Below are 25,528 nucleotides of genomic sequence, written 5' to 3' on the forward strand. Positions count from 1 at the left end.
CACATCTTGAAATTATCTTCCTAAAAGATACAAAACAGCATATAAAAACAGCACCTTGGCCAGGTGCAGTGGCTCATGTCTGTAATACCAGCACTTTAGGAGGCCAAGGCAGGTGTATCACCTGAGGTCAGGAGTTCGAGACCAGCCTGGCCAACAAAGTGAAACCCCGTCTCTACTAAAAATACAAAAATTAGCCGGGCATGGTGGCACGTGCCTGTAGTCCCAGCTATTTGGGAGGCTGAGGCAGGACAATCGCTTGAACCTGGGAGGCAGAGGTTGCAGTGAGCCAAGATCGCACCACTGCACTCCAGCCTGGGCAACAGAGAGAGATTCCATCTCAAAAAAAAGCAGCACCTTCTGTCTTTTAATGAGCTGGGTCATGGTAACTCGGAGATCAGCAGCAAATGTGTCTAAAACATTTCAGGATCAAGAATCCCACCTGCCCTCTCAGGCCCACCCTTCTGCCTCTCGGCTCCCCACCACCACTGCTTCAATGTACTCAAAATACCTATGACATGACATTGATAAATGCAAAGTCAGTAGGGAACACAGCTGATTAAGGAGTGTCCCTCCAGGAAAAAAAACTGAATGTGTTCACTGGCCAAAGCTGCAGTACTCAGTTCAGGTCCCATGGGTGCCCAGATGATGGATCCCTGATTCCTACCCTCAAGGGACTGGGCAGTAGAGGAAAGACAGAGCTTGTCACTACCTCATGTAAGACCCTGAGAAGGGACCCTGGCTCTGTACCACATTAAAGTCACATCATAGCTTGAACTGGGGAGTGAAATGGTGTCTCCTGAACTGCTAACCTTTCTCATATCTCATTTAACCCAACTGCAGTTTGCCTGTCACTCTCTCCACTTTCTGTTTCGTTTCTTCTGCCATTCCTCTTACTCTGACTTGCTCTCACAGAAATGCCGCAGTTGGTTGGGAATCTTACCATTCCCTGCTGTCAATATGTAAAGTCCCCATTATTTGCTTATGAAAACTGAGTAAAGCTCTGTGGTTCAGCTTTCCCAACTGCTGAAACCATCTTCCCTAGTAAGTAACAGTCCGTTACTTGAAGGATACATTTAAGCCTTTCCTGTAAATCAAGTAGGTAATTTTATTTGCAACATTTTTGTTGCTGCAATAAGAATACTTTACTAATTGGGGCCAGCCCAATGGCTCATGCGTGTAATCCCAGCTGGGATGCCAAGGCGAGTGGATCACTTGAGGTCAGGAGTTCGAGACCAGCCTAGCCAACATGGTGAAACCCTGTCTCTATTAAAAATCAAAAAAAAAAAAAAAAAAGTGGCCAGGCACAGTGGCTTACACCGGTAATCCCAGCACTTTGGGAGTCCGAGGCGAGCAGATCACCTGAGGTCACGAGTTCAATAGCCTGGCCAACATGGTGAAACCCCATCTCTACTAAAAATATAAAAATTAGCCAGGCGTAGTGGCACACGCCTGTAATCCCAGCTACTCAGGAGGCTGAGGCAGGAGAATCACTTGAACTCGGGAGGTGGAGGTTGCAGTAAGCCGAGATCACACCACTGCACTCCAGCCTGGGCAACAGAGTGAGACTCCGTCTCAAATAAATAAATAAATAAAAGTTTTAAAAAACTAGCCAGGCATGGTGGTGCATGCCTGTAATCCCAGCTACTCAGGAGGCTGAAGCAGGAGAATTGCTTGAACCCGGGAGGCAGAGGTTGCAGTGAGCTGAGATGATACCACTGCATTCCAGCCTGGGTGACAGAGTGAGACTCCGCCTCAAAAAAAAAAAGTATACTTTACTAATCAGAAAGGGCAACAATACCATTTCAATTTTTTTAAAGCAACAATTCTATAATATAAAGAAATTATGTAAAAGGATATCTGATATCTGCAGATACTAAAATTTGAGTAGTAGAATGCTTACAGTGATGACATGGATACATGTTCCTAGCAGATCCACAGCAAAGTTATATGTACAATATGATAGCCTTTTTTGTAAAATGTGCATATCTACATTAAAAGGATATGAAGAATCTCCCAAAATGCTAACAACAGTCATGTCCAGGTAGAGGAATTTGTTTTTGTTTTGTATTCTTCCATGCTTTATAAGTTTTCTGCAATTAACACATGTAATTTTTGAGATGTGAAGAAAGTGATTTTTAATTACTTTCATCAGATAAATAAATCAACAAATTTTCCTCAGAACAAAAGAGACTGATGTAAGTAGCTAATGCAAATATTATTGATCTGCTCTTGCCTGAAATTAACAGCACAGTAGAAGCTAAGCTCAGGGCTCTATTCCCCATGGAGAGAGACCCCTTACACAGTCAGGGCAAAGGACATGGCCAGATAACAGTGTTTAGACATGTCTTTGATGTTTTCAGCCTTCATCCTGAACGGCTGACCAGCGGAAACAAAAGATCATTCTCGTAGCACTGGCTGCAGCCGGCCTGTGTGTGCCCACCCCTTGCTGTTGCTGTTTCCCAGGCTGACCCCTGCACCCACACACAAAGACCTCATTTGCAGCATGGTTAGCAGTGTCAAACATTCTCTCCAGATTCAGCCATTGAAAAGACATTTCCTTTTTTCCAAACCAGCTTTGTGTCTTCATGACCCAACTGGAGTAAGAATGGAGTTTTGGAATGAAATAAACAAAAAAGACAATCTGCCTTCCACAATTAATAATAATTCTGTGTTTATGGGGATTGCAGATACATGTTGCTTATCTGTGCTTTTTATGTTCCACCCCCCCGCCACCAGGAACATGTTTGTGTAATTAAGCATTTTAAAATCATAACCATTTTTTAAAATGAAAACCCACACTTCCAAAATAGCACTTGAGTTCCACATGTTCTCTGCATAGGTTTTTAAGCAGCCAGCAGCTGCACGCCACATTTGGGGCTGGGAGAGATGTCACAGGGGCTGACAACTGAAATCAGTCAGCAGTTTCGGTGAGTCTGCAGCTGACAGAGGAGACAAAATGGGCACCCAGCCCAGTCATGCCCGTGCCTACCACAAGGTCAGCTCCACCCGTGGGTCAGTGTGCCCCAGATCAGCCCAGGACGCCAAGTGTCACCACCCTCTCCCCAGGCAGGCAGGCTGCCCAGCTGCCCAGCAGCAAAACTGCATAGGAACTCAGACTCCCATCACCTGGCCAGCTTGGCTGTCCCCTGACCCACGTCCCCACCTCACTGCCCCCCAGTTCTGACTCACGGTGTCCCGAAGCTGAACACTCTTTGTGGTCCTCTTGAAGCCTAGAATTAGCTATGTGAACATCGGTGAATATCATAATTTATTATGCAAACTTTAGGTACTGTTGTGTCCCTATATATTTGACATGGTAATAAAAAGCAGGAATTCTTAAAATCTTAAAATAAATAAATGCAAAGGCAATCCATTGTAGGAGAGACAGCTTTTTCAATAAATGGTGCTGGAACAACTGGGTATCTACAGGCAAAGAAATGAACCTTGACCTAAACCTTTTACAAAACCTAAACCTTTTACAAAAATTAACTCATAAAGGATCACAGACCTACACATAAAACATAAAACTATAACACTTCTGGAAAAAACAAATTTTTTATGATCTAGGCCTAAAGAGTTTTAAAATTTGACATCAAAAGTACAATCCATAAAATAAAAAGTGGATACATTGGACTTCATAAAAATTAAAATGTTTTGCTCTGCCAGGAGGTCGAGGCTGCAGTGAGCCGTGTTCATGACACTGCATTCCAGCCTGGGTGACACAGTGAGACTCTGTCTTTAAAAAAAAAAAAAAAAAAAAAAAAAAAAAAAAAAAAGTTTTGCTCTGCAAAAGACCCTGTTAAGAGGATGAAAAGACAAACTAAAGAATGGAAGAAAATGTTTGCAAACCACATATACAACAAAGGACTAGTACTTAGAATATATATATTTTAAAACTTTCAACACTCAATAGTATAACAAAGCAAAAGAAGTCAATTAGAAAATGGGCGAAAGACATGAAGAGATGTTTTACTGAAGAGGATATACAGATGGCAAATAAGTCATGAAAAGATGTTCAGTGTCATTACTCAATAGGAAAATACAAATTAAAACCACAATATGACATCACTATGCATCTATCATAACAGCTAAAATAAAAAACAGTGACACCATCAAATGCTGGCAAGGACAAAGAGAAGCTGGATCCTCACACATTGCTGGTGGGAGTGTGAAATGGTACAGTCACTTTGGAAAACTCTTTTATAGTTTCTTACAAAATTAAATATACAACTAAAATAAGACCCAGCAATTGCACTCTTGGATATTTATCCCATAGAAATTACAACATATGTTTACACAAAAACCTGTACACAAGTGTTCATATTAGCTTTATTCATAAGAGCCAAAAACTGGAAACAACTCAGATATCCTTCAACAAGTTCATGGTTCAACAGACTGTGGTCCATCAATATCATGAAAGACAATTCAGCAATAAAAAGGAATGAACCACTGATACTTAAAACAACCTCGATGAAGTTCCAGAGAATTACAATGAGTAGGAAAAAAGAAAAGTCAACCTCAAAAGGTCACATACTATATAATTCCATCTATATGATATTTTTGAATTGACAAAATTATAGAGATAGAGAACAGATCACCAATTGCCAGGGGTGGGAAAGAGAATTAACCATAGCTATAAAAGGGCAGTACAGGCCAGGCGTGGTGGCTCACATCTGTAATCCCAGTGCTTTGGGAGGCGAAGGCAGGAGGATCACTTGAGGCCAGGAGTTCAAGACCAGCCTGGGCAACAAAGTGAGAGCCCATCTCTACCAAAATAATGTTTTTAATTAGCCAGGCATGACAGTTCGAGGCTATAATTCACGCCACTGAATTTCAGCCTGGGCAACACAATGAGACCCCAACTCAAAAAAATAAAAAATAAATAAAAGAGCAACATGAGGGGTCTTTAGCAGGGTGGAACTATTCTGTATCTTGACTGTATCAATGTTGCCATAGTGTATGATAGTTTTGCAAAATGTTATCATTGGGAGAAACTGAGTATAGGGTACATGAGACCTCTGTATTATTTCTTATGAGTGCATGTAAATATACCATTATCTCGAAATAAAAATTTGAATTAAAATTTAATAAATACTATAGATCAGCATTTTAACAATATTCTTCTTGCTAGCAGCTTGCCAGAACGCTGCGCGACCTGAGAAGCAGAGCGTCCTTTCATCCAGACCTCCCCCTTGTTCGTCAGACATGTGGCGGGGGGCGGGCGGGGTGGGGAAGATAAGTCGCTGCTGCTTGCCATTGTCTCCTGTGTGAGAAATCTCTCTGGGTATTAGAAACCTTTATACAATATTAATGGGGATTAGAAGGGAGCATCCAAGGGCCAGGTCAGAGCCAGTCCTTTTCACTCATGTAAATGACCTGAGACAAATATAAACCGAGAGGGTTCACATCCTAACAAGGCATTTTTGTTCCCATCCATGGTGATCGAATCATTGAAAGAAGACCCTGCTGGTGACCCCAGCCCAAATCTGAAAGGCATCTGCATCCCTGTGAGCTGGGATCAGCGCACAGTGGCCGGTGCCTGATCTCCACAGAGCGAGCACAGGAGGTCGACTTTCTGGGAGGAAGTAAAGACGCTGACGCATCTGCTAGACTCAAGGACAGTCCCAGCAGCACCTCCACTGCTGCGGAGAGGGAGGAAGCGCCACGGATAAGGAGAGCCAGCTTCACAGTCAGGCACAGCCTCAAACCCCAGCCGTGCCGCTTTTTGGAGCTGTGACCTCCTTACCCTCTCCCAGTCCGGTTATCCTCACCTGGAAAACGGGGTTGCCGTTACGTCCGTCCCAAGGCTGCTGCAAAGACAGAAGAGGAGCGCCACGCACAGACTCACGGAGGAGCTCAGTGACGCTGGGCCCTTCCTTCCCCCACTCATCCGAGTTCCGCAACACCGAAAATCCCGTTCACTCAAAAAAAAAAAAAGGGGGGGGGGGCTTATCCTAACCAAGATTCAACGGACTAGTATAGGCGGAGGCTAGGCGCTCGGACCCGGGCCCAAACTGTGTGTGTCCAAACTCTGTTTCGGCCATCTCCCAGGTGTGTGGCCTCAGACAAGCTACTTAACATCTGTGTGCCTGTTTCCCACTCTGCAAAACGAGGATAATAAAAATCCCATCTACCTCGTAAGGTTGTCATGAGGATTGAGTGAGTTACACGTGAAGTGCTTGGAACAGTGCATGACCCCAACTTATTTTTTTTTAATGCATCCTTTTAGGTAACAGTTTGGTTAGAAGAAATAAGAAAACTTCCTTGAGGCCATTTTTTTTCTAAATTTTGTGGAAAAACAATTATGTTGTATGAAAAAAATACCGAATGAAATTGCCAACATGCTGCAATTTTCACCTACAAAAATGGCAGGTTCGTTTAGTCCCACCCAGTTAGTAAATTTCTGAGCCTCAGTTTACACATCTGTAGAATGTGTATCCTAGTCCTTACATTCTGAGGCTACGGTGAAGCTTAGTGCTAATGTAAAATGTTGGCACAAAGTAGGGACTTAGTGAATGACAGCAGCTGGTGGTGTAAAACCACCAGTCTTCTTCCCGGTGAGATGCTCAACATGGCTCAGGAGCAATATGGCTATAGAAAGAGGCATGGAGATAAGCAGACGATGTCACAGGCCTGATTCCCCAGGAAGACCAATCAATGTCACCGGGGGCAGGGGCAAGCGGGGGAGACCCTCCTCCCAAAACGTCACAGAATGACACAGAGCAACCACCATGGGAACAGAGCAGGAGGTGTGGACAGCCATGAAAACTGAACACCACCAACGGTGAGCACCTCTGAGGCCAGGCCCCAGAGACAGGTCATGGGTGATGATGACACTAATAATAAGAGTCATAACAAGTTGGGGGCTCTTTTCATGTATGAGGCAATGGTCTAAGCACCTGCTGTGTAAACTCGCTGGATTTTGGCAGCCACCCCATGGGTGTTGATTATTATTGACCCCATCTTACAGATAAAGAAACAGATCTAGAGAACATTAAGTAGCCTGCCCAAGTGTCACTGAGCTTGGATTTGACCCCGAGTCTATAGGGCTCCAGGTGACCAGCTCTTAACTACACACCCATTAGCTTAACCACTCAGATCACTCCCATTAAAAAAGGTGTAGGATTATCATCATTGAAAGACAGGGCCAAATAAGGAAACCAGAAGTCAGCAGCTGCATCAGGAATGGACTCCGGATTTCTAGACCGAAGTTCCCCTCCATCAGTCTCTTACGAGAACAACTCTAGAGCAGTGTCCACAGCAATGCTTCTCAACTGTCAGCATCCATAAGATGCACCTGGATGGCACTGGGCACCCCTATCAGGGACTCTCATTCAGAGGGTCTGGGGGCCCAAGAATGAACATTTCCATTGATTTCCCAGGTGATGCTGCCACAGCCCATCTATAAACCACACTAGAGGATCCAGCGGGTGTCTGATAACTCCAAAATTTCATGAGTCTCTGTGGTGACAAGTCAGGGAAGACGGCTTCAGTGTTGGGGGCACCCCCGGATCAGACTGCCCCTGTAGCCCATCTTCTCACCCTGGCTCTGTCCAGCCTCTCTCCCACTTTGGAGTAAGACAAAAATGGGTTCCCTACCATCTGCTGGCCGTGCAACCCTGGGCAAGTCCTTAGGCTTTCCTGCACCTCCGTTTCCCCATCTTTACAATGGGTACCACACTCCGGCTTACCACATAAGGAGCGGTCAAGGAGACTGTGTAAGGTACCTGGACTCGGGAAAAGGTCAGCAACTGTTCATTTCTTCTTTCATCTTTTCTCCATCAGATTCATTTCTCCTAAGCCCCCAAACACACCAGCTCAAATTCTACCCTCTCTAAACCTGTCTCATGTCTGTAGCCATTTGTAAGGATAACAGCAATACCTTACATCTCTGGAGTTTATAAATTGCCCCCAGAGGTCAGAGTTTGCAGCTTGTACCTCATGTGCCTCTTACCATGCCTGGCACAGAGCAAACATTCAATAAGGACTTACTGGTCAAAAGAACTGACTAAATCTGCTCTCTAAAATTTTGGGGAAAAAAATGCAACCTTCAAAAACATAAGCTTGCATTAATACTGGCTCAGTATAACATACTGTATAAGGAAACCAATTTTACATAGGCTAACTCAGGGGTCCCCAGTCCCCGGGCCACAGACTGGTACTGGTCCGTGGCCTGTTAGGAAGCAGGCCACACAGCAGGAGGTGAGCGGTGGGCAAGAGAAGTTTCATCTATATTTACAGTCGAGCGAAGTTTCATCTGTATTTACAGTCGAGCGAAGTTTCATCTGTATTTACAGTCAAGCGAAGTTTCATCTGTATTTACAGTCGCTCCCCATTGCTGTCATTACCACCTGAGCTCCACCTCCTGTCAGATCAGTGGCAGCATCAGATTCTCATAGGAGCTCGAACCCTATTGTGAACTGCGCCTACAAGGGATCCAGGTTGCACGCTCCTTATGAGAATCTAATACCTGATGATCTGAGGTGGAATAGTTTCACCCTCCCCCACACCCTGTCTGTGGAAAAATTGTCTTCCATGAAACTGGACCCTGGTGCCAAAAAGGTTGGGGGCTGCTGGGCTAATTGATAGAAACAAGGTTCAAGTCCTATGGCATACAGTACATACCTCATTTCCCTTCATGTCGCAGTTTCCACAAGCCTATGGACAACATGAAGTGGAGGCTTATTGTTCAACCAAGTTGAAAATCATATAGTTGGGATGCTACTCAAGGTGTCTTCATTGATAGGTTTGTACGATCAATCATCTTGGGACAATTGCTCAAGGCCAGCAGCTGCCATCAGCCCTTCCTGGGACTTGGGCTCTGCTTCCTGACAGGATATCTCCAGCTGCTGAGCCTCGGCTCCCATTGTTTAAGCCTAGTCTTGCTGGTTTGCATTACTCCTGTCTGGTCTCTGCTCCAGCTGTGACCAGCCCCCAGCAGATAAGGAGCCATGTTCCTAGGGCACACCCTCTGTGGGTACTGCCTGGCACAACTGCCTTGGAGACTCTTGCTGGCCCCACAGGCACTAGGGGTCACCTTCTCATTGCAGTTCCCTCCCCAGGAGGCTTCCAGTGTGAGTCTCAAGGGGGCTGCCCTAGGGCACAGTCCAGATGAAAGACTGTTTTCCTCAAAACAAACTCTTACCCTTTTCTCTTCCCTTACATTGATTCTGACAAACTTGATTCCCACTGTCCCCACCCCCATTCATGCACTCACAGGCCCCAGTCAGTGGGAACTCAGCTCAGGGGGCACCCAGGTCAGGGTCTCACAGAAACCCACCCCTCATCCCAAAGTTCTCACAGCAGGGAATGAGCCTCTGCCATGCAAAGCCGGCTCCAGATCACAGACTGTGATAACACAGCCGGGCTCCCAATTTATTGTCCTCCTTTTGCGGAAATTCTGTACACATGGCCAGGAGTACAGCCGACTCAGTCTTCAATGGCTGACCAAGAAACAAACCAACCAACAAGCATTTCTTGATAGAGCACACTGAGGGTTTGGAGAAGAAAGAATGAGGGATGTTTTTGTCCTAACTTAAGACTTAGCCAAATGTGGCATGGTTGCTTCTAGCAAGTGGGGTGGGCATGAGGGAAGAGCCCACTCAGGCCTGGCGTGTCCATGACGATGCTCCAGTGCTAGGTGAACAATCCCAGAGTAAAGTGCCACGTTAAATGACCATGGAAACGACGCATGGTAGCCAGGCAGGGAGTCAACCAGACGGCTGGAAGAGCCATGGGGAATCCAGGGAAGAGGACCGTGAAATCAATAGCACCAAGGGCATCTGTCCCAAGAAGTGGGAACTAGTCACCGAGTCAGGGTGCAGACACTAGAAGTCACTGAAAGAGGTTGGAACAGAGATGGCCAGGCCTCACATACATAGTGGATTAGAGCACTAAACTAATCGGTAGAAGGGTAATTAGCAGAACTGGGCACAGAGAACCAAGCATTAGAACAAGGCAGAAACCGGGCATCCAAATATGTCAATGAGCTCTTGGTGAAGAGGAGAAACTGAAGAAAACTGGCTGCTGGGCCTGGAACTAGAAGGTTAAGCCACTTATGGCCTCCAGCCTCACTCCTGGGAACCAGACAGGGAGGCTGCTAATGTTTACTTAAGACCTACCACATGCCAAGAACACTTTTCATGAACAAAATATTCAATCTTACGAAAATTCTGGGAAATTATTATTGTCATTATCAGATGATTAAATGGAGGTATAAGAAGGTGGAATAGCTCTTCCAAGTCTCAGCTAGAGACAAAACATGCTTCTAATCCTCTCTGATTTCAGTCATATCATATTACATTCTGAGCCCAAAGGTAAGAATTAAGTCATTGGCCCTACTCTCAGACTTAATTCTAAAAACCTTTAGTAAGCTTTTTAGTGATTTAGCCCATTTCTTTAGCTTTAACTCAGCCTTCTAATAAGTCATTCTTCTGATAACATTGTCAGGATTTGGACATTTTACCAAAGAAGCTGTATTAAAAGAAATAAAACAAAACTTGAACACACTAATATGCAGATATCATTTTAAGATTTCTAAATCATGAAAACAGTAGATACAGAAATTTATGCCATGCCAAGGAAATTATTAAGACAGTGCTGTACTGATCCATTTATTCATAATGTTTAGAATATAATGTAAGTAGGAAAAATGCAAACCTATAAAAACAATGGATCTAAACCACAGAAAATCCACACCACAGCAAATCAGAGCCCCAGTGAGAGACCTCTCCACCCACTAGAATGGGTATCGCCAAAAGACCAACAGTAACAGCTGTGCACAAGGACGTGGAGAAACTGGAACCCCCATACAAGGAACCCCTATACAGTGCTGGTAGACACGTAAAATGGTGAAGCTAATTTGGAAATCAGCTTGGCAGTTCCTCCAAAAGTTAACTTAGAGTTCCCATAGGACCCAGCAATTCTACTCCTAAAGTACGTACCCAAGAGAATTAAAGACACATTTCCAAGGCCGGGTGTGGTGGCTCACCCCTGTAATCCCAACACTTTGGGAGGCCAAGGCGGGCAGATCACCTGAGGTCAGGAGTTCAAGACCAGCCTGGCCAACATGGCAAAACCCTGTCTGTACTAAAAATACAAAAATTAGCCGGGCGTGGCGCTGCGCGCCTGTAATCCCAGCTACTCAGGAGGCTGAGAGAGGAGAATCACTTGAACCTTGGAGGCAGAGGTTGCAGTGAGCTGAGATGGCACCACTGCACTCCAGCCTGGGCAACAGAGTGAGACTCTGTCTCAAAAAAGAAAAAGACAAACACATTTCCATACCAAAAATTTGTTTATGAAGATTCCTACAAGCATCATTCATAATAGCCAAAAAGTGAAATAACCCAAACATCCATCAGACTGATGAATGGATAATAAAATGTGGTATATCCATACAATGGAATATTATTCAGCCATATAAAGAAACGAAGTTCTGATACATGCTACAACACGGGTAAACCTTGAAAACACATGCCAAGTAAAAGAAGTTCGACACAAAAGTCCACATATTACATGGTTCCATTTATATGAAATATCCACAATAGGCAAATCTGCCATAGAGGCAAAAGGCAGAGTCGTGGTGGTCAGGGACTGGGAGAAGAGGATGCGGGCAGTGACTGTAATGGGTCTGGGGCTTCTTTCTGGGGTGACGAAAATGTTCTGGAATTAGATCGTGGTGACAGTTGCACAACTCTGAATATATTTAAAAGCACTGAATTGTATTCTCTAAAAAGGTAACTTTTGTAGCACATAAACTGTAAAATTGTATTATAATTATATATATAATATAACATATATAATTGTAATATAATATAGAGTATATAATTGTAATACAATTACAATATTATTTGTTATATATCTAGTAATATAATACATAAATATATATTGTGTTATTGTACTACAATTATAATATATAATAATATGGTTCTGACATTCAGATACTACTCAGCCTTAACAAGCCACTTCTGAGCCTGTTCCTCACCTATAAAATGGGAACGATAATAACAACTTTGCTGAGTTGTAAAGAGAGTGGCAATTCACCTAAAATACTTTTACATGGTAGATTGTCAAGAAGTGGTGGCTATAATAGTAATAATTATTCAACTAACTCTTGAGTCTGCAAGGCCATGGAATGAAAGATATGTAAGTCAATGAACTACTCTTACACGCATGAGTCCCTTATTTTATTCTTCTCTTTTCTTGCCTCCATAGTTCTCTGCCGGAGTCTAAGACATTGCTAAGCACATAATACAATACTGTTATTTGAGAAATATGAAACTAAATGATCTTTTGTCTCAATGATCTTTTGTCTCCTACATTTGGGGGCAAGACTTCAAAGTAGCATTCTTTATTTATTTATTTTTTCCCCCAAGACGGAGTCTGGCTCTCTCACCCAGGTCAGAGGGCAGTGGTGTGATCTTGGCTCACTGCAACCTCCATCCCCGGGGTTTAAGCAATTCTGCTGCCTCAGCCTCCCAAGTAGCTGGGATTACAGGCGTGTGCCACCATGCCCGGCTAATTTTTGTGGCTAATTTTTGTATTTTCAGTAGAGACGGGGTTTCACCAGGTTGGCCAGGCTGGTCTGCGAACCCCTGACCTTGTGATCTGATCACCTCCTAAAGTGCTGGGATTACAGGTGTGAGCCACTGTGCCCGGCCGGCCCAAAGTAGAATTCTTAATTGTTCTCTAATTGTTCCTACCAGTATGAGGCTTGGCATTCTATCCAGAGTTTCGTAAGTTCCCTAAAGAACAAAAGCTCATTTATTCATCAGGTATTTACTGAGTACCTCCTATGGGCCAGCCATTGTACTGAGTGCTGGGATACAAGGGTGACCAAAAGTGATCTAATCGCCTATGTTGCATACTGGGAGGAGACAATATATCAGACAAATAAATATGTCACTGCAAATGCGGTGTGTCATATAAAGGGCTTCTCAATCTTTTTTTTTTTTTTTTTTTTAATGAAAACTGCCTACATATGCCCCAGTTCAGATAGATTTTATCTGGTAATTCCTTTCCCAAATCTTTTTTTTTTTTTTTTTGAGACGGAGTTTCACTCTTGTTGCCCAGGCTGGAGTGCAATGGCACAGGCTCGGCTCACTGCAACCTCCACGTCCCAGATTCAAGCCACTCTCCTGCCTCAGCCTCCCAAGGAGCTGGGATTACAGGCGCCCACCACTACACTCAGCTAATTTTTTCATTTTTAATAGAGACAGAGTTTCACCATGTTGGCCAGGCTGGTCTCAAACTGCTGACCTCAGATGATCCACCCACATCGGCCTCCCAAAGTGCTGGGATTACAGGCATGAGCCGCTGCGCCCGGCCTCTTTCCCAAATCTTTATGAATCACTTTAACTTTCAGTCAGAGTTCCTGATCAACAAAAGATCTCACTGTCCTTCCACAGCCAGTATCATTCTGCACAGAGGGAAGAAGTCTAACCTTCGGATGACTTACAGAGCTGCAAGCAAGTAAATGCGCACTTTCCAGGAGGTTTCGTCTCTGTTGTTTTTATTTTAAGAGCTTACAGACTCCTCGGCCACCTTCATGGATTCACGGTTCTCAAGGTTGACCACCCAACAGAGACCCCTGGAGGGGCTCGTTAAACCACAGACTGCTGGTCACCACCCCCCGAGTTTCCGAGCTGGTCTAAGGAGGGGCCAGAGAATCTGTATTTTGTACAAGTTCCCTGACAACACTGATGCTGGTCCAGGTACTAGAATTTGAGAACCACCACAGTAGACAGGCAGAGCATACGCTTCAGTAAAGTCAACGTCAAAGGAAGCTTTTAGGTTACCCAAGCCAACCTCCTCAAGGAGCAGATGAGAACCTGAGCCCCCAGAGGAGAACCACCTCTGTCGAGGTCAAAACTAAATAAGTATGGTAGGTCCCTAACTCCCAGGTCACCAGTTTTCCTGTGCCACAACCTCCCAGCCAGTCCACCGCCTTTTGTTGAGCCCCAGAAGACATTCCCTTCTCATTGGATTCTGATGTAAACTCGTGGTCAAAAACACCAGGGGCATGAAATGATATCATGTCTTGGATTTACTTTAAAGTGATCCAAAACGGTTGTGGTGTGGGGAGGGAGGAAACACAAGAAACAAAATTGACAAAATCTTGACAACTGCTGAAGCTGAATGATGAACACAGAGGCTCACAATCATTCTATTTTTGCACATGTTTTAGACATGTTTGAAATTTTCCATAATCAAAAAGAAGTTATCGGAATCAGTTGGATCAAGATTTGTCATTGCACATTTCTGAAGGGCTCAGTCTCTCACACTACCCCTAAAATATACCCTCTCCCTCAGGAAAACAGTGTGTTTTGAACATCTATGGCTTGCCAAGCCTTGGCTGGGGACTCAAGGGATGCAGACAAAATTAAGACATAAATATCTGTTCCTAAGAAGCCCATAACATGATGGCATAAATAAAAAGCAAGCATTGTCCTACGGGGTTGAACAGTGGCATCAGAGACAATTAAGAGTCAGCTAGATTATACCCACTGAGATCAAGAGGACTGAGGCAAGGCTTCATCTCTTTTCATTTCGTGTCCCTGAAATTCAATATTTTTGTCACTTCCTAAGAGCAGTCAAGTTTGAGAAATGTGTACTACCATCAATCAATGACGTTTTACCAAATTAGAACATTAAAAGTACAAATGATAGGCAAAGCTCAAGCATCCACTAGCGAAATACTGAAATGACAATTTATCAACACAATAGACCATGAAATTGTTATTTAAAATAATAATGTCAAAGAAATATTGATATTGAAATAAGCAATGCCCATAATATATTACATTAAAATGAGATATAAAATTATATCATCTAATATAATTTTAACTAACTTTTAGAAGCATATAGAATTTCATTTTTATAACAGGAAAAAATAGACCAAAGTGTTCAGAGTAACTATATCTAAATCATAGATTTCTGTGGTTGTTTTTTTGTTTGTTTATTTTTCCGAGATGGAGTTTCGATCTCGTTGCCCAGGCTGGAGTACAATGGCGTGATCTCAGCTCACTATAACCTCCACTTCCCGGGTTCAAGCAATTGTCCCGCCTCAGCCTCCCAAGTAGCTGGAATTACAGGCACACACCACCACGCCTGGCTAATTTTTGTATTTTCAGTAAAGACGGGGTTTCACCACATTAGCCAGGCTAGTCTCGAACTCCTGACCTCAGGTGACCCACCCGCCTCAGCCTCCCAAAGTGCTGGGATTATAGGCGTTGGGACTATAGGCATCAGCTACCACACCTGGCTGTTTTTTGTTTTTCTTTAACTCTTCTGTATTTTCTTAAATTTTACGTCACAAATATATATTACTTCTATGAGAGCCTTCCCCTGCCTTTTTAGTGCAATTAGCTTTAAAGTACTACAATTAGGCTGGGCAAGGTTGCCTATAATCCCAGTGCTCTAGGAGAGTGAGACAGGAGGATTACTTGAGGTCAGGACTTTAAGACCAGCCTGGGCAACATAGTGAGACCTCACCTCTACAAAAATTACAATTAAAACTAATTTTTTTTTAAAGTACTACAATATATGTGTATGTCCAGAAACTGAACCAATAGATTCCAAGACTCTCCATTAAGGCAGTGTAAGAGCTAAGAGGGTTAACTGCCTGGAGTCATTATGAAGGAACTACAGGTCACCCTGGACGCTCTGGAATAGCTAGCCCAGAGTTCTATGAACTGCCCAAAGTCAGCCCTAATGGTTACTTGCCCCCTCGAAAGCCCTAACTGCTTCCTTTCCAAGTCTGGAACAGAGAATGCTAAAAGGAGAAAGGTGAGATTATTGAAAGCAAGTTCCTGTCACCAGCCCATCCCACAGCCTTTCCTTTAAATGTCCTGGTCACTCTCAATCCTGATTATGGTGCCTGGGCATGGGTAGCATGCAGGGGGCTTGACCTCTCTCTTTATGTTACACTTATCTTCTTCCCATCCTGATTTTCTAACCATTGATTAGCTCTACTTTGAAATAGCCTCAGAACACTCTGGAATCTCTAAATAATTCAAATTTTGAATCCCCAAAGTGAACACAGTTTTCTTTAAAAGGGGGTTTCTAATGTCAAGTAAAATGATAGTACTAGAATGAACATCTATAATGCCACAGGTATTCAATAAATTGCTTACTAAATGAAAGAAACAGTGATCAACTTCGTACCAAGCATAGAAACCTTTCAGAAAGGCTGTTTGGGATCAAAATCTCTCCTATTGAAAGTGACAAGTGAGAAACACAGATGTTTCAAATGTAGCTTCCCGACTAGTGCAGTGGCTCTCACCTGTAATCCCAGCACTTTGGGAGGCTGAGGTGGGTGGATCACTTGAGGCCAGGAGTACAAGACCAGCCTGGCCAAGATGGTGAAACCTTATCTCTACTAAAAATACAAAAATTAGCTGGGCATGGAGGTGCACACCTGGGATCCCAGCTACTCAGGAGGCTGAGGCACAAGAATCACTTGAACCCAGGAAACAGAGGTTGGCAGTGAGCTGAGATTGTGCCACTGTACTCCAACCTGGGTAAAAGAGCAAGACTCTGTCTCAAAAAAAAAAATACATATATATATATATATATATTTATCTAAAATAAAATAAAATAAAATAAATGTTGTCTCTAATTACCTACCCAGCAAAAGATTTCAGATATTGGTCCAACTGGCTATCTTCGTGAATCGGAATCATTTTAAACCACCAATAAACCATTTAAACCATCTGCAGGCCAGGCGCGGTGGCTCAAGCCTATAATCCCAGCACTCTGGGAGGCCGAGGCGGGCAGATCACGAGGACAGGAGATGGAGACCACGGTGAAACCCCGTCTCTACTAAAAATACAAAAAAATAACCGGGCGCTGTGGCGGGCGCCTGTAGTCCCAGCTACTCAGGAAGCAGGAGAATGGCGTGAACCCGGGAGGCGGAGCTTGCAGTGAGCCGAGATTGCGCCACTGTACTCCAGCCTGGGCGAAAGAGCGAGACTCCGTCTCAAAACAAACAAACAAACAAACAAAAAACTATTTAAACCATCTGCAATAACAAGAAAGGCCAAGACGGAATTTAGTTTCAGTCTCAGCTTTTTTCACCCCCTGCTACGTGCAGTGAAGTGCAGTGGCACGATCATAACTCACTGCAGCCTCGAACTCGTGGGCTCAAGAGACCCTCCCAGCTTAGGCTCCAAGTGCTAGGACTACAGGCATGTGCCACCACACCTCGCTAATTTTTTTTCTTTCTTTTTAAGAGATGAGAGTCTCGCTATGTTGCCCAGGCTGGTCTCGAACTCTTGGCCTCAAGCAGTCCTCTGGCCTTAGCCTCCCAAGTAGCTGGGATTACAGGTGTGAGCCGTGCCTGCCTCCTGAGTTAACTTCTTACTCAAGAAAGAATGCTTGTCCCTGAAAGAACAGCAGAACGCCTCATGAACTGCAGCTGGGAACTGGAAATGCCACAGATAACACTGCAAACTTTAAATGAACCAGATTTTGGCATGAAAAAAGACCTGTAGAAAGATCTCCTCACCTGTGTTCCGTTTAATTGTTTCAATTTTAAATTTGGTTTTTGTTTCCTAGAAACATACTTTTCTGAGAAAGCAGTCAGAAACAGTGGTCTGGAAACAATGGATTGCTTATGAACAATTCTGCAAATCTGCCCAGAGATTTAAGAAATCCTAAGAGGATCGAGAAGTGGAATTCTAATTGGCCTTTAAAACTCCCAATAACAAAGTGCTACAAACCAGGCGGCATGACCACAATATTTATAGAAGATGGAGCTCAGAATCCCCATGTCTAACTCCCAGGTTAAATGCAGAAATTAAAGTGCTTTCACTGGGAATAAAAGAGTGTTTATTCAAGCTAAATTTACACATTTATTGTTTTAAAGGGATAATAAAAAGTCTTTCAAGCCCTGAAGTAACACTTAACTCTCTAATAAAAGTTTATTAAAGAAAAGCTTCAGTATACAAAGTAAGTAGTTCTTTTTTGCAGGTCCTCAAGACCAGGGATCAAAAGAGAGTTGACAGCAAAATGGCCCGGAGTCCCTCTGCATGAATGGCGGCTCTCCCAGTCTCCAGCTGCCGGCGCCCTGGTGGCCGGGCCACACACACACACACACACACACACACATACACACACACCTTCTTGTACTTCGGGGAAGCAGCCTTTGTTCCCAGGACCCAAACTGGGATCCAGTTAGGAAGTCCCCACCTCCCCTGAAGCATCCTCTTCAAGTGCAGGGGCCCCTAAACCACCGTCCCAGAGCCACTCAGGAAAGATACCCCAAAATTTTCTCCCGGGTCCCAAGTGCTGGGGACATGTGGCTGCCACTCTGGGCTCCAGACAGTCTCCCTAAACACAGAGGCAGATACACACACACACACACACACACCCTTGCAATACGATTATCACCGTCACTGTTCACGGCTCCCACCTACCGAGGGCTCACCATGTGCCAAGCGCCAGGAGCCTCGGGTGCTCTCTCTCTCTCTCACACACACGCGCGCGCACACCGATACACGCGTACACATGCACGCACGCACACGCGCACTCACACACGCACACACGTGCACACACGCACACCCCACACACACACGCGCCCACACCTATACCCGCGCGCACACGCACGCACAAGCGCACGGCAGCGGCAGCACCCAGGTCCCTACACGCTGCCAGGGCCGATCCCGGACACCTCCCACCTCCTTCCTGGGACCAGGGCCAGGAAGTGCCCGCGTCCGGCGGGGCGCACCTTCCCCGCCGGGCGCCGAGTGCCCGCTCCGAGCAGCCCCGCACAGCCCCGCGCCCCCGCTCCGCCCGCTGCCGCCCGGAGGGACCGCTCCTACCTCGGGCCCTTTGTCCTCCGGCCGCCGCGGCCCCGCTCCTGAGCGCCCGCCGCCGACGGAGGCTAGCCCAGCCTACAGGCTGAGCTCGCGGCCGCAGCGCCAGGCCCCGCACCCGGACCTGGCCCCGGCCCCGGCCACGGCGCGGGGCGCTCGGCAAAGCCCGGATCTCCGGAGCCGCGGCCAGCGCGGAGGACTCGACCCCTGACACTGGCCGCCCCCTGCGGTCCACTTCTCCGGGTCTTCGGGACGGCCGCGGAGGAGGGCCGTGCGGTGGGCTTGGCCGCCCCAGGACCTCCGCCGGGGAAGGGTCGGGGGAGGGCGCGGGGCCGGAACCCCTAGCGGCGGCCGGCGATGGGTGGAGGTGACAGGGACAGAGGGGAGCCCCCTGCGCCCTCCCACCCGGGTTCGCGCCCCGGGCCTGGAACCCCAGTCTTACCCTGTCCCGCCCGCCCTCCTCCCCAACAAAGACGCGCTCCCCCACTCCCGTGCCTGGCTCCCCGCGACCCAAGGAAGGTCACCGTGCGGGGCTGCCCCGCCAGCTGACCCTGCCCTGGCGGCTGCCGGGTCCCTTCCCGCGCCCACCTGCGTGGGTTCAGAAAGACGGAAGGAACCTCGCACCTGAGCGCCCAGCCCTGGCTCCGTGCGCCGTCTGCGCTCAGCGGTGTCGCCGTCCTCCCTCCTCTTACGGGGGCTGCCCTCCCTGCAGCAGCCCCGTCCCACCCCCGGGCCCAAGCACCCCGACATTCCCGCGGGGTCACACTGGACATCCCCTCCGGTGACAGGGCACTTAGCGGGGAAGAAGATCTGGACAGAGGTTGGGAGACCCCTCGAAGGAGCGAGGTCATTTTGTCACTTGGGAACGCAGGCACCCAGACGGGACACGGCAAGGCTGTGAGGCAGCAGGAGTGGAGCCCAGGCTTCCGGACAACTCCAACCCAGGGGCCCCCGGATCCCCACGCTCGGCCGCCGGGACTGAGCCCGACCGAGCGCGGTGACCGCGGGCACCCGCCGCCCTCTCCCCACCGCCGCCGACCGCTCAGGACGCGGAGACTGGGGGACCCGGTCCCCAATAGCTGAGGTCGGCGAGCGGTCCATGAGGGGCCCAGCCTGAGGTCAAGAGAGGAAAAGGAAGATTCTGGAACGATGGACCCCTGCGGGTGGAACCCGGCCAGCTTTTCTGGTGACAGCCAGGTCGGAAAAAATGAGTGAAGGAAGGAAGAAATGAACGAACCTCAAATGAGTCCCTCAGTCCTCACTGGCGGCTGCTGCTGAGGTGGCCCCCAGCAAAGAAGCTGAGACAAGAAACAAAGAGAACTAGAGATTTCTTTTTTTTTCTTTCTCTCTCTCTCTCTTTTTAATAAAAAGACAGGCCCTTGTGTTTTCAGGAGGCAGCCAGAAGCATAACTGGAGTCAGGAAACCGTCCCTGGGCCCCCTGCCACTCACCCCCAGGACCCACACTGGGGCCTTGGGCCTCACAGTCACTGTCTTTGAAAACACTCTGAAAAGTCACAGTTCACGAATCTGGGCGGTTAAACAAAAGAAGCGGGGAGTGAGGTTATAGCCCCCAGCACCTGCCAGCACACAGGTCCTCAGTAAAAGTGCATCGTGAGTGAACCCCTGCAGCTCGCCATACTCTGATTGGCAGCACCGTCATTTTCCTTTTCTCATCATGAAATAGCTCAAACACCCGCATTTGACTTTTCTCATTGTGAAATTTTCAAACACACGCTAAACTAGGAGAGTAATGTAAAGAGCCCATGTGCTCAAGAACAAGCCAATCCTAACATCGGGCCACACTCGCTTCAAATGTTTAAGACATGAATATTGCAATACAGTTAAAGCCCCTGGAAGCCTTCCTCATGTCACTCCGAGTACTCTTCCAAAGCATCCCATTCCTGTTTTTATACTATTACTGCATATGCGTGTGTTCATAAGTCGTACAGAAGATTTTTACAACTTCCTGTGTGTTCCTATTTCATTCTGTAACCCGGTCGGTTTGTCTTGTTTTGCTCAAGATTATAAGATCCATCTGATCATCCATATAGCTCTAGTTTATTCATTTTAACTATTAAATAGCATTCCGTTGTATGAGTAGGGCACAAGTCATATATACATTCTTCTGTTGATAGACATTTGAGTTGAGATTATAAAGAAGACTGCAGTGAGCATTCTTGAACTGCATTTATCTTTCTAGGGTATAGCTCATTTCAGCCACTCTAGTAAAAACGTGCAGAATAATGATGTTGAATTAACATTAGCCCAAATGTCTGCTCTATGGTTTGGGTTACTTACTGCAACTGCTAAACCAATAATCACTGTGAAAAATGTCCTTACATTTTTTCCTCTTTACGTTTTGACAGCTGTGTCTTACCAAGCAGATAAAATCCCATAGAACAGAGGTCAGCAAATTTTTCTTAAACGGCAAGAGGCCAATATTTTAGGCATTGCCTTCTAGGAGGCAGAGTTGAGGCTTACATAAACCATTTAAAATGTAACTTTTTTTTTTTTTTTTTTTTTTTTTTAGAGATAGGGGGTCTCACTCTGTCACCCAGGCTGGTCTGGAACTCCTCGCCTCAAGTAATTATCCTGCCTCAGCCTCCCAAAATGCTGGGGTTACAGGCACGAGCCCCTGCTCCCCACCTAAATGTAACCTTTTGAGAATGTAAAAATATACTTACTTGGCTCTTGGACTGTAAAACAAAAATAAAAAGCAAAAGTTAGTCAACTGAATGGATTTGGCCCCTGGGCTATAGTTAGATTTCCCACTCCTGCTATAGAATAATTCATTACATAAATGAATTCCTTTCTTTAAATAAGCAATCACTTTCAATCATGATAAAAGTGTAATTTTGCTCAACAGAAGAATCAAAATGAATATGATGTTACACTGAGGGAAAAATTCCTAGGAAGATGTCCCATACCTTAACTAGTTAATACAATGACTTTGAGAGAAACCATTTAATCCTATTTTTGAATATCTATAATGAATTTTAGAAATGCATAAACTCCTACCAACTAAGAATTCATTAGTTGGTAGAACTAATTAATGTAATTCTTTTCTCAGCTAAGAAAAGAAATGAGATTCGATGAAAAAGTTGTTTATTATTTTCTTGTTTAATGAATCACCTCCCCGCTCCTAGTTCATTGATTTAAATACAAGCACACAAGTACAAATGATTATGTTTTTCCTGGAACCTGACCCACTTGTTTTATGTCTTTATTGAACTTGAACCAAAACTTGGAAAAGTCATTTCAAGATAGTTTCTTAAATGAGCTGAATTAGCCCGGTTTAAAATGTTGACAAGAATGGGGCCGAGCTAAAAAACTTCGGTGGCCAACCTGTAACTTGCAAAGGAGCCGTCTCTCTCCAAGCCCATTCAATAAGCAGAGGCCTTCCCCAAAAACGGCGGGGTGGGCAAAGCAGTTAGAGGTGGCTCTCTTCTGACCTTTGTGTCTTTGCCAGCATTATCCTAAAGAATCTCTCTCTCTCTCTCTCTCTCTCACACACACACACACACACACATTGTTCTCTCCCTCACACATACACATTCTCACACACATTTCCCCCTTACGTGTCTTACGTAACGGTGCATGTGCTATGCATGTTGACTCCGTACACATATCTACTTCCTTAAATGCATGCAGTACTCGTGCTTCAAGCATACACATGGCTCTTTTTCACACATATCCATACTCTCACCCACAAACACGCCTTGTCGCACAAACAGTTCTCTGCTGGATACATATGGTCTGTTTGCACCTATATTTCTGTTTTGTGCAGACCCAACACTTCTCATACCTTTTTCTTTCTACCATCCACACATTTTCACACCCCTCCACCCAGCTTGCTTAAATTGTCCCAAAATGTGGATGGGAAGGTGCATTCGTTTGCTAGGGCTGCTATAACAAAGTGCTCCAGACGGAGGGGCTTAAACAATAGAAATCTATTGTCTCCCATTTGGAGGCTAGAAGCCCGGCATTGAGATGTGAGCAGGTTGGTTCCTTCTCATGGCTGTGAGGGAGGATCTGTCCCAGACTTCTCTTCTTGGCTTGTAAATGGCTTTCTCCCTGAGTCTCTCCACATTACCTTCCTTCTATGCAAATTTTTTTTTTTTTTTAGACTGAGTCTTCACTCTGTCAGCGAGGCTGGAGTACAGTGGCATGATCTCAGCTCACTGCAACCTCCGCCTCCCAGGTTCAAGTGATTCTCCTGCCTCAGCCTCCTGAGTAGCTGGAATTACAGGCATGCAGCACCATGCCCAGCTAATTTTTGTGTTTTTAGTAGAGACGGGCTTTCACCATGCTGGCCAGGCTGGTCTCAAACTCCTCACCTCAGGTGATCCACCCGCCTTAGCCTCCCAAAGTGCTGGGATTACAGGCACGAACCACCATGCCTGGCCCCTCTATGCAAATCTGTGTCCAAATTTCCTCTTGTTATAAAGACACACCAGTCATTTGGGACAGGACTTGCCCTAATTACTTCACTTTAGTTTGATTACCTCTGAAAAGATCCTCTCTCTAAATAAGGTCACATCCTGAGGTACCAGTTAGAACTGCAACATATGAATTTTGGAAGGGTCCTGGCACAAATAGGACACAATTTGACCCATAGCAGTAAGGTTCGGGTTTGGCTTGTTTCTGAGTGAGGTTTAGACCAGAAATACTAAACTCCATCTTGATCAGTAGTAAATCTGAAGCCTAGATGTGGCATTTCCTCATTAGAAACCTTGAACTCAAATCCAACTGCACCCCTCTCCCCACCAAGGGAGGGGGTAAGGGAGGGGATAAGATCCTCACCTGGCTCTTATCAGGAATACTGGTCACCCAAAATTCAAGGGCTCCATTCAATGGACTCCCTAAGGTGAAAGTGCGCCACCTGGTGGAGAGCACTTTGAATTCACTACACATTTGCAAATGATTGACCAGCTGGTAGCAGCACTACCAAAAGCATCTTGGTTGACATTAAATATTAGATAAAACAGAGGAAGGAATCAGGGGGGCAAAATGAATTTGATGCAACCAATATAGTTCATGGGGTAGTGCATGAGACGTCAACATTTAATAATCAAGTAGACATTATCTAACAAACTAGATAGTATTTGCATAGAATTCAAGAATAGAAGGCAGTAATTCACCTCTGATGGAACTTTCTTTAAAAATCTGGGTGCAGTGTGGGTGCACACTAGACCTGGGCTCCCAATAACCAAAGAAGATGAAATTATATAAACGTTTGAATGGGAAGAAACTCTGTTGTTCCAATAACATACAGAGAAATACACCTTTCTGTCAGGTGTGTAGCAACATTTAAGGACCACCTTCTTGATCTCTAATGGCAGTTACAGAACAAATTACATAGGACAAGAAAACACAAAGGGTAGAAAACAATATCACAGTGGATGTCTGTACCCATCACACTTAACCTCGTCATCCGATTTCTCTTTTTCTCCAAAGAACACCTCTTGGGATTTCATTCTTTAAGGCACGTGATAGTGTGTAATATACACGAGGTACATTATATACATGTTTTGTTGTGTGTTTGTTGTTTTCTGAGACAGAGTCTCACTCTGTCACCCAGGCTGGAGTGCAGTGGTGGCATCATGGCTCACTGTGGCCTTGGTCCCCTGGGCTCAATTGATCCTGCCACCTCAGCCTCCCAAGTATCTGGCAGTACAGGCATGCACCACCACATCCAGCTAATTTTTGTATTTTTTGTAGATATGGGGTTTTGCCTTGTTGCCCAGTCTGGTCTCGAACTCCTGGCTCAAGCGATTGGCCCGCTTCAGCCTCCCAAAGTAATCCCAAGTAGCTGGGCTTACAGGCATGAGCCACCACACCCAGCCTATATACATATATAATATACTTGAATGATTGTAATGTGTCCCAAAATTCATATATACATTTCAGTACCACGTCAGACTTTAAGCTAAAATGATTGAAAACCTTTAATAGCACCAGCAAAGAAAACTACTGTTCTGGCAGTTAGCAGCCTTTGATATAGAGCTTCTTTCTATCCAAAAGAATGTGGATTCTTTTGTTGGAGAAATGTGTTAATACAAATGAACAATGCTGTTTCTTAAAAGCTGAGTGAAAATTTATTTGCTTTATCATAGTTCCACACCTTTATCTCTTGCTAGAAAGAGTTAAGGTAAATTGGTAGGATAATCTATGGAGGACAATTTGGCAATTGCCAATGATCAAAATCACCAATGCATGTATCTCTGACCTGGTAGTTCATTTCTAGCCATTTATCTTTTAGAAATACTCAACCTTAAATGAAGTAACATCTGCACAAGATTATTCTATATTCAGTGTTATTTATAGTAGCAAAATATCGGAAATAATCTAAGTGTCCAGTCTTGGGGTACAGCATGGTTAATTTATGGTGTATACACACAATTCAATACTGTGAAGACATAAAAAAATGTAAGAAAGGGCCGGGTGTGGTGGCTCATGCCTGTAATCCCAGCACTTTGGGAGGCCAAGGAAGGCGGATCACCTGAGGTCAAGAGTTCGAGACCAGCCTGGCCAACATGGTGAAACCCTGCCTCTACTAAAAATACAAAACAGCAGAGTGTGGTGGTGGGTGCCTGTAATCCCATCTACTCAGGAGGCTGAGGCAGGAGAATCACTTGAACCCAGGAGGCGGAGGTTGCAGTGAGCCAAGATTACACCACTGCACTCCAGCCTGGGCAACAAAAATAAAACT

General features: G+C 45.3%; 1 protein-coding gene across 10 annotated transcripts in view; it reads right to left on the reverse strand.

Moving 5' to 3' along the window:
* GREB1 (growth regulating estrogen receptor binding 1) overlaps positions 1-19,495 on the reverse strand; it is a 161,365-nt gene extending 141,870 nt beyond the window's left edge. For 4 of the 10 annotated variants that reach the window (XM_016947309.4, XM_016947332.4, XM_016947325.4 and 1 more), the window contains exon 1: positions 18,822-18,990. The gene's annotated coding sequence lies outside the window, so the exon portion shown is untranslated. Of the gene's footprint in view, positions 1-5,771; positions 5,919-18,821; positions 19,146-19,439 lie in introns of those variants that run through there. The other 6 variants (XM_016947317.4, XM_016947291.4, XM_063789305.1 and 3 more) reach the window with 5 other exon arrangements.
* Between the last annotated feature and the right edge of the window lie 6,033 nt (positions 19,496-25,528).

Source organism: Pan troglodytes, chromosome 12 (assembly GCF_028858775.2).
Source record: "Pan troglodytes isolate AG18354 chromosome 12, NHGRI_mPanTro3-v2.0_pri, whole genome shotgun sequence".
Taxonomy (NCBI): Eukaryota; Metazoa; Chordata; class Mammalia; order Primates; family Hominidae; genus Pan; species Pan troglodytes.